The 8,273-nt window shown below is 35.6% G+C and overlaps 1 non-coding gene across 1 annotated transcript; it reads left to right on the plus strand.

Annotated features, from left to right (window-relative positions):
* The first annotated feature begins 430 nt into the window (after positions 1 to 430).
* Positions 431 to 549, plus strand: LOC145820747 (5S ribosomal RNA). Its single transcript, XR_014362817.1, has one exon. It is a non-coding gene; the product is annotated as a 5S ribosomal RNA (ribosomal RNA).
* Positions 550 to 8,273: the final 7,724 nt, after the last annotated feature.

Here is an 8,273-nt window from a genome sequence, read left to right on the forward strand (position 1 = left end):
GCACATCCGCGAACCCTAACCGCACAAACCGCAAACCGCATTGCGGGCAGTTGCGGGTTGATTTTTTCCCAAACCGCATACATGCGGGCGGGTCCAAACCGAATCGCAAACCGTCCCAAACTAAACCGCGGACACCCCTAGTATTCTGGTTATTATTGCGAAGACCTAACCCTCCATTTGAATCGTGAGGTGAAATGAGGAAATAATGGTTTCTCAGATTATTATATTTGAATGAATAAGAAAGAAGAGAACACTATATATTTTATTTATTTTGTTTGAATATAATAAATAAGAGAAGAAAATATATTTTTTTATTTTATTTTATCTTATCTAAATAACATTCCATGTTAATAAGATATGTTTTTTCATAAAAATAATTTTAATATTTTAGAAAATTTTTATTAAATTTAATTCTTTTCTTACTAAATTCGGGTGCGATCATACCAGCACTAATGCACCGGATCCCATCAGAACTCCGTAGTTAAGCGTGCTTGGGCGAGAGTAGTACTAGGATGGGTGACCCCCTGGGAAGTCCTTGTGTTGCACCCCTTTTGCCCCTTCTTTTTCCTTTTTTTTTTTTTTCACCCTTCCCCGGACAACCTGTCTGATTTTTAGCCCATTCAGTCGCCTTCGCCTCCTTTTCGACAAATTTCACCCTTTTAAACCATTTACAGATTATCCTATTCCATTCAATTTCATTTTTTTTCCCGTCTACCGCTTAAAACAATAAAGTCGCGGTTAATCTTCGGGTGCGATCATACCAGCACTAATGCACCAGATCCCATCAGAACACTGCAGTTAAGCGTGCTTGGGCGAGAGTAGTACTAGGATGGGCTAAAAATCGGACAGGTTGTCCGGGGAAGGGTGAAAAAAAAAAAAAAAGGAAAAAGAAGAGGCAAAAGGGGTGCAACACGAGGACTTCCCAGGGGGTTAGAAAAAGTTCATTATATTGCCTTAATATATCGTGTTCATTATAAATGCATGCAAACTAATTTAAACGTTCATGCTTTACACAAAAGTCCCAAAGATAAAACTCTATTAATTCAAAGCAGTAGTTATGATGAATCACATATTAATGTTCCTCAAATGATTGAATGGAAAAATATCGATTTACCTGATCAATGGGTCACTGTTAATGAAAATTACAAACATAATCAACAACAATCCTCAATTCAAGATATCCAGGATATTCAACAATACAATGATGGTTCTGTCCAAATTAAATTTAATCGTAGTCAATCCTCTCGTCATAGTACCTCTAGTGTTCCAACTAAAATTGAAACTGAAGATGAAATATTTAATGCTCCATTATTTCGAAAAATAGTCAAATCCATCTTGGTCAAACCTCCACTAGTAAGTTAAAAGGCATTGATAATACTACCTCCTCTCAAATTAGTAAACCTGTTTATTCTACACACACACATTTACCTGAAAAAGAAATTGCTTCTAATAATTCTCTAACTCAAACTGATTTTGAAGAATTTATACCTCCAGTCAATCCCTAATTAATGACAATCAAAAAAGATTTTAAACCTAATCTAGATAAATTACTTATTGACTTCAAATCTAAGGAAAATAGAACGCAAAGACATGCTTATTATGCTAAATATAATTCTGCTCAAATGTCCAACATTACTAAACAATGGTATGATTTTATGATTGAATATAGTTTTGAATTACCTCTATTAGAATATGTTGACAAATATTACAAAAAGATTAATACAATCACAAAACATAAATGGAAAACATCTCCGACTACATCAGTTAGTTCTAATCATCCTCCATTAGAAAAACATAATTATTGAACATCAAGGTGCTGAAGTTCCAGCTTCCCCTTTTAAATTACCTAGCTCTGACCCTGACATTAAAAAAGTCATTGAACAAAATAATTATACTAATCAATGCTTAAAAACAATTGGTAAACAACTAGATAAAATTGAAACCAATTTAGGTGAACATTCTACTAAATCATCGATCCAAATGAACCAGCTTAGTTGCTAATGATCAATCCACTGTCAAAGCTATTGAACAATTATTTACTAAATTAACTACCAATGATACCGCCTCACCTTCTAAAGATAAAGGTCTTACTGTTTTAAATCAACAACCTCTTTCTGATACTATTTCTGATCAATCTGACACTGATGATAACATTGATAAATTAGCCCAGCAATTTCAATCCTCTAATCAGCTTGCAAAAATTCATTATCCCAAAGTTAATCCTCAAACTACAAAAAATTGGTATTCTAAACCTACACTACCTGATCTCCAATATGAAGAAAATAATATTAGTAACCAATTTTCTGTCTCCGCTAAACGATTATACGAATGAAATATTGATGGACTTAGTGAAGATCAAATCCTCCAAAAATTAAATCATTTATCTATGGTTTCTAATAGTTATCTCTCTAATTATCCCCAATATTCTCAACCTGAAATTGTTTCCGTAATTACTTCTGGTTTTACTGGTATGCTCAAATCTTGGTGGGAAAAATATCTTACTGACGATCAAAGAGAATCCATAATTCATGCTAATCAAACTGATGAAAATGGTCTACCTATCTTTGATGAAAATATTGGTTGTTGCCACCCTGATGGTATTAATACATTAATTTATACTATTGTTAGACATTTTATTGGTACTCCTACTAATATCTATTCTCGCATACATGATCAACTTAGTAATTTTACTTGTCCAACCTTGAGTGATTTTAGGTGGCATAAAGATGTATTTACCTCTAGAGTTATGTTAAGAGAAGACTGTACTACTTCATTTTGGAAAGAAAAATTTATTAATGGACTACCTAGTTTATTTGCTCTGATACCATACTAGGTGCTCACTAAAAGTCAAGGCTAGCACGTCTGTCAACGACTTATGGGTATCAAACGGTCAACCGCACTCTCTGCTACACGACCTAAACCCTACGTGACTTGGGTGACGTCCCACTAACCCTAAACCAATAATTAACCTTACACAAGCACAAACCCAAGAATAAATATTACCATAATACATGTATAAAGGAAATAAATTACAACATATATGATCCCATGTACCTTACTGTTGAGGAGGAGGGGGAGGCCTCCTGGCCGCCCACGCCACCAGGTGCTCCTGTATCAGTACTTGAAGGTCAGCAATCCGCTGGTCACACTCTGCTAACCTCTCAAGGATATACGGACGGGTATATGGATCAACAGGTAAATTACTGTATTGCTCTTTTTTGATTTGCCAAAATTCTAATAACCACAAATATTATTCAAGTGCATCAACAGTGGGCATACATCAAAACGAAATTTTTATTGAAGAAGTACAAATATTTTACAGAGAGAGATTGGGGAGATATTACAAGACTCAAAAAAGAAAATACGACTCTAAAACATACTCTAAAATGTTCTGCCTCAACAAGGGTGAGGAGATCCCTTTTATAGAACAAAAAAGATAAGATTTATTATTTCATATGGACAGATGGCAAACTTCCAGAGGACCGACATATTTCCATCTTATCTTCTTATCTTCAGCTTTGGCGGTGTGGGGAGCAGAATGATTAATCTCCTTTTTCCTGTAGAGCTTCTGACTGGAATCTTTGCTTTGTCAAAAGATTTTTGTCTGTTATGCCGACGCCTACTCAGCAGGGCCCTTGCCTTTACTGTTCTTGTCTTTGGACATCTTATCCGCAATAATGGCTGTTAAAGAATCCCAAAAATCTCCAAGGTGGGGTTCATCTTCTGGATCCTGCGATTCTCCAGCAAGCACGTGTTCGGCTGGATCGCTCTTAGGTTCGGATAGAGTCTGACTGGTTCCTAACCTCATAGAGACGTCATCTTCATGGCCAACAGATTGCAGAAATTGATCCTTGAGATAATCCATGCTTTTGACGATCAATTCACTATCTGACAGCTGTGGATATTTCTGTTTGAGTTCCTTCTGGATTTGCAGAAACGGATTAGTGACGGGGGAAGGAGCCGGAAGAGCTGGCTGCTTGACTGAATCCCAACAAGCTTGGGTATGCTGATGAATTTTCTGGAGAAGATCCTTAAGATTCATTTTATCCCACCATTTGACGAAAAAGATTCTTTTTAGTCGAGGGACTTTATTCTGGTAATCACATGTGAAGTCCCACTTCCATATCCATGGGATGCTAAAACGGATACTGAAGTGAACTACAGATTTACTGATGGATAAGTCTCTGTTTTTATTTAAAAATGAATAGGCACGAGAATAAGCCACATGCCATTCATTGTAGGCTGTTCGAACATTTTCTGGTAAAATGTCTAAAGAAAGACCAAATTTATCCCACCAAACGAGGAACCAATTTGGAACATCGTTTTTAAGGACATCAGGGAGAACACGGATGAACCAAGAATGATTCTTGATCGGATTCTGATAGTAAAAAACCTGGGTAAATGCATCAATGTAATCCCAGTAAGAATATTTAGTCTGTTTGTTTCTGAGATCAAGATCCCTGGTTGTATGCGGGTGAATGCCCCAAGTCAAGATGGGCATAATGTGACGGATAACAATTTTACTATACTGGATAGGGCTAGCAGATTTGTTAATATCATGCAGAGTATGCTTGATTTCAACAGCCCCAGTTTCTGTTAACATCTGTTCATAGATGTATCTATACTGGTCAAAATGAGGGGAAGACTGCTGTGTGGTAAGATAACGGCGTTTGATCTCCCATGGATCTGACATCCATTGTTCATCTGTGGATTCGATCCAAAGGACGGTTTCCTCAGTAAGACTGTTTGGAGTATACGGATCTTCCGGCCTAAGGAGAACATCCTTAGCCGAGAGAGTACTGGTTTGTCCTCTCAGGGAAGGAAATTCTGATGGATCATAGTGAGGGTTATTACCCCGGCCACGACCACGCCCACGCTGGCCCCTACTGGTCATTTACTGATTTCTGTAAATATTCACGGGTGAGAAAATCAGGCAAAGAGTTAGTGTCTCCCTTAATATATTCAATATCAAAATCGAAATTGGATAAATAACTCTGCCATGCTACAAATATCTGTTTAGAAGCTAGGTTTTTAACATCCTGCTTAAATATCTGTTTGGCAGCAGAGCAATCTACTCTGATGAGAAAATGCTGGTTTAATAAATCATCCTGAAATTTAATAACACATTTTACAATGGCTAAACATTCCTGTTTAATAGTCGGATAATTTAAAGCAACTTGATTCCAATGTCCAGAATGAAAACGTAATAATTCTTCTTTCTGGGTTTTGGGATTAAACTGTTTTAAAATACCACCAAAACCTTCATTGGAAGCATCAGTTTCAACAATTTTCTTCCAATTGGGGTTTGGTAACTGCAAACATGGTAACTGTTGGACTTTAGCTTTTATTCGTTGAACAGCCAAAGTATGTTCTGGAGACCATGGTGGAGGATTCTTTCTTAACCTGGTATATAAAATGTTAGCATCGGCAGATAAATTATGATAATAATCACGAATATAATTAAGACTGCCTAAAAATCTTTATAGTTGAGTTTTGTCTTTAATTTCATCAGGAAATTTAGAAGCAAACTCCATGCTACGGTTAATAGGTATAATACTACCATTGGAAATATTGTGACCTAAATATCTGATAGTTGTTTGAAATAATTGCATCTTTGGGGCAGAAATAACTAAACCATTCCGGATGATAACATTCTTAAAAATATTAAGATGTTTAACATGCTGATCAATTGATGAGGAAAAAATTAAAACATCATCAATGTATGAAAGAGTAAATTCTGTATAAGGATTAAAAATATCATTCATGATATGCTGGAATTCAGATGGAGCATTTTTTAAACCGAATGGCATGACATTCCATTCGTAATGCCCAAAGGGTACTGTAAAAGCGGTTTTGTACCGATCCTGTTCAGCAATTTCAATTTGCCAATACCCTGATTTAAGGTCAAATTTAGAGAAAATAATTGCATCCTGTAAGAGATCCAAAAGACCTTTTTTATTTGGAATTGGATACCTAATCCATTTTAATTTATCATTTAACGGTTTATAATTGATAACGAGACGAGGAACACCACGTTCAAGTTCTGCATTTTTATTTACATAAAAAACGGTACAACTCCACAGGGAGTGACTAGGCCTGATTAATTTTTTCTCAAGAAGACTGTTAATTTCTGATTTGCATAATTCCATATATTCCTTTTTCATCTGACTAGGGCGAGCTCTAGTTGGAATATATTTTTCATCAAAATCCGGTTCATAGGGTAATGTGACAGTATACTTTTTACGATTCCAAAAAGCATTGGGAACATTACCACAAACTTCCGTTTGAAATTCTGATTCAATTAATTTAATTTTCTGTTGGAAAGATGGTTGCTGTAGCCTTTGTTCTGTTGTTAAAAAATGAACTTCTTTTTGTAACAAATTTATTTGATTCTGTTTATAAGTAACTAGATCCCTAATCTGATCTAATTCTTTTGTATATGGTTGTGTGATAAATTCAAAAATAACTTATTTTCCTTGTAATTGGGAATAAATATCTGTTTGGTCAATTTTCTGAATAGGCATTAAAAGACACAAAAATGGCGTGCCTAAGATGATATTTGTAGCAAGATTTTTGACTAAAACAAAAGATGTTGGAAGAAATAAATCTTGGTTACAAATATATGCTTCTGGAACTTTATAACGGATTTGGAGAGAATTACCACTGGCACTAGTTAGACTCTAGGTAGTCTTTTCGAAGTATCTGGTGGGAACTATACCTTCTTGGATACAGTCATATTGGCTCCACTATCGACTAGAGCAATAGCATCCTTAATCATGAAATCAGGTTTTATTAAAAATGAAATTTTAATATACCATTTCTGAAAGGTTACTTGGCTGACAAGTAATAAATATGGAGTAGAAGATTCAGGTTCAGTTTGAGGTTCAGATTTTTGCCCATTAGTTTTAATGGTGTTTTCTGTCTGTTGTTTTAACTGTTGGCGAAGATTTTTAATATCTTTAGTATTTGCTTCACTGGCAGTTTGCAAATGTTTTACTTCTGTTTTTAGAATATTAATTTCCATTTTCAAATCCTGAAGAGTTGTCGGTTGTTCTAAAATTGGTTTAGTTTGGATTCTGTTAATTACATTTTTAAGACTGTAAGCATAATCTGGTATAGGAGGGGTTTCCTGAATTGTCTGTTGGTGTTCATAACACATTTTTAAATACTTTATTTTAATTTCCGGGTCTTGGATTTGGTCTGCAACAGCAAGCATATCCTTTTGTGTGTCTGTTAAAACATTAATACTGCTGGGTTCACCTAGATGTAAACCATTCATTTCAACAATTGATTTCCAATAATTAATTTCTGATATGTGTTCTTGATTAGTACTACAGGGACAAGATTCTTCTGGTTCATCGTCACTGGTGGAAATAGAATATAACTGGTTAATTTCTTCTTTGGAAGGGGTTTCTTCATCAAATGAATTTTCTTCAGCTTCAAGAGCTTGAATTATCTGTTCTTTAATACCTAGATCAAGATTTAATTCATTGACCTTAGATTTAGCTTTTGATTTGCATCTATTAGCATAATGTCCTGTTTGGCCACATTTATAGCATTTTATTTCTGATTTATTATATTTACGTTTAGGTTTACTGGTGGATTTCTTTGGAGAAAACTTCTTGGTGGTTTGCGGATGGCTAGTCCTATGAGACTTTTTTCGGAAAGGCTTAGAAGATTTCTTACGAGAAACCTGACGAGGTTTACCTGGATATTTAATAGCTGGTTCGTAAGCAAATTGGTCACAAAATTCGCCTAATTCTTTTCGTCCTGTTAAATTCTGTTGTTTCATTTGGTAATGAAGTTTAAGGTCATTACATAAGGAAAGACCTTCATCGGTAATTATGGAACACAATTGTCCATAAGTATACTGCTCGTAAGGAATAGACATCCGGTCATGGCGGTCCCGAAGTTTTTTCTAACACGTTCGGCAAAAAGGGTAGGAAGGCCATCAATAAATTTGGCTTTCCAATGGGTACTGTTAGCATCAGGACTTTGCATAACCTTGAGGAGGAAAACATCCTTATACCATCGAAAATGGGTGAGAGATGGGCAACGAAGGTTCTGTAAAAGCTCACGACTATGATCTTGAGCACTAGTACTGGTGCCAATAAAATGGAGGATGATAGTTTGAATAAGGGTATAAACAGCATCCTGCTGTTGGACAGGCTGATTGGTAGTTGGATCCACTTCAACTTTTACTGAATTAAGAATTTCTACCTGTTGGGTGAGAGTGAGAGCATTATCCCACCATCCTTTGAGGGCTCCAGTAA

Source organism: Camellia sinensis, chromosome 2 (genome assembly GCF_055761805.1).
Source record: "Camellia sinensis isolate YWXY chromosome 2, ASM5576180v1, whole genome shotgun sequence".
In the NCBI taxonomy this organism is placed as follows: Eukaryota; Viridiplantae; Streptophyta; class Magnoliopsida; order Ericales; family Theaceae; genus Camellia; species Camellia sinensis.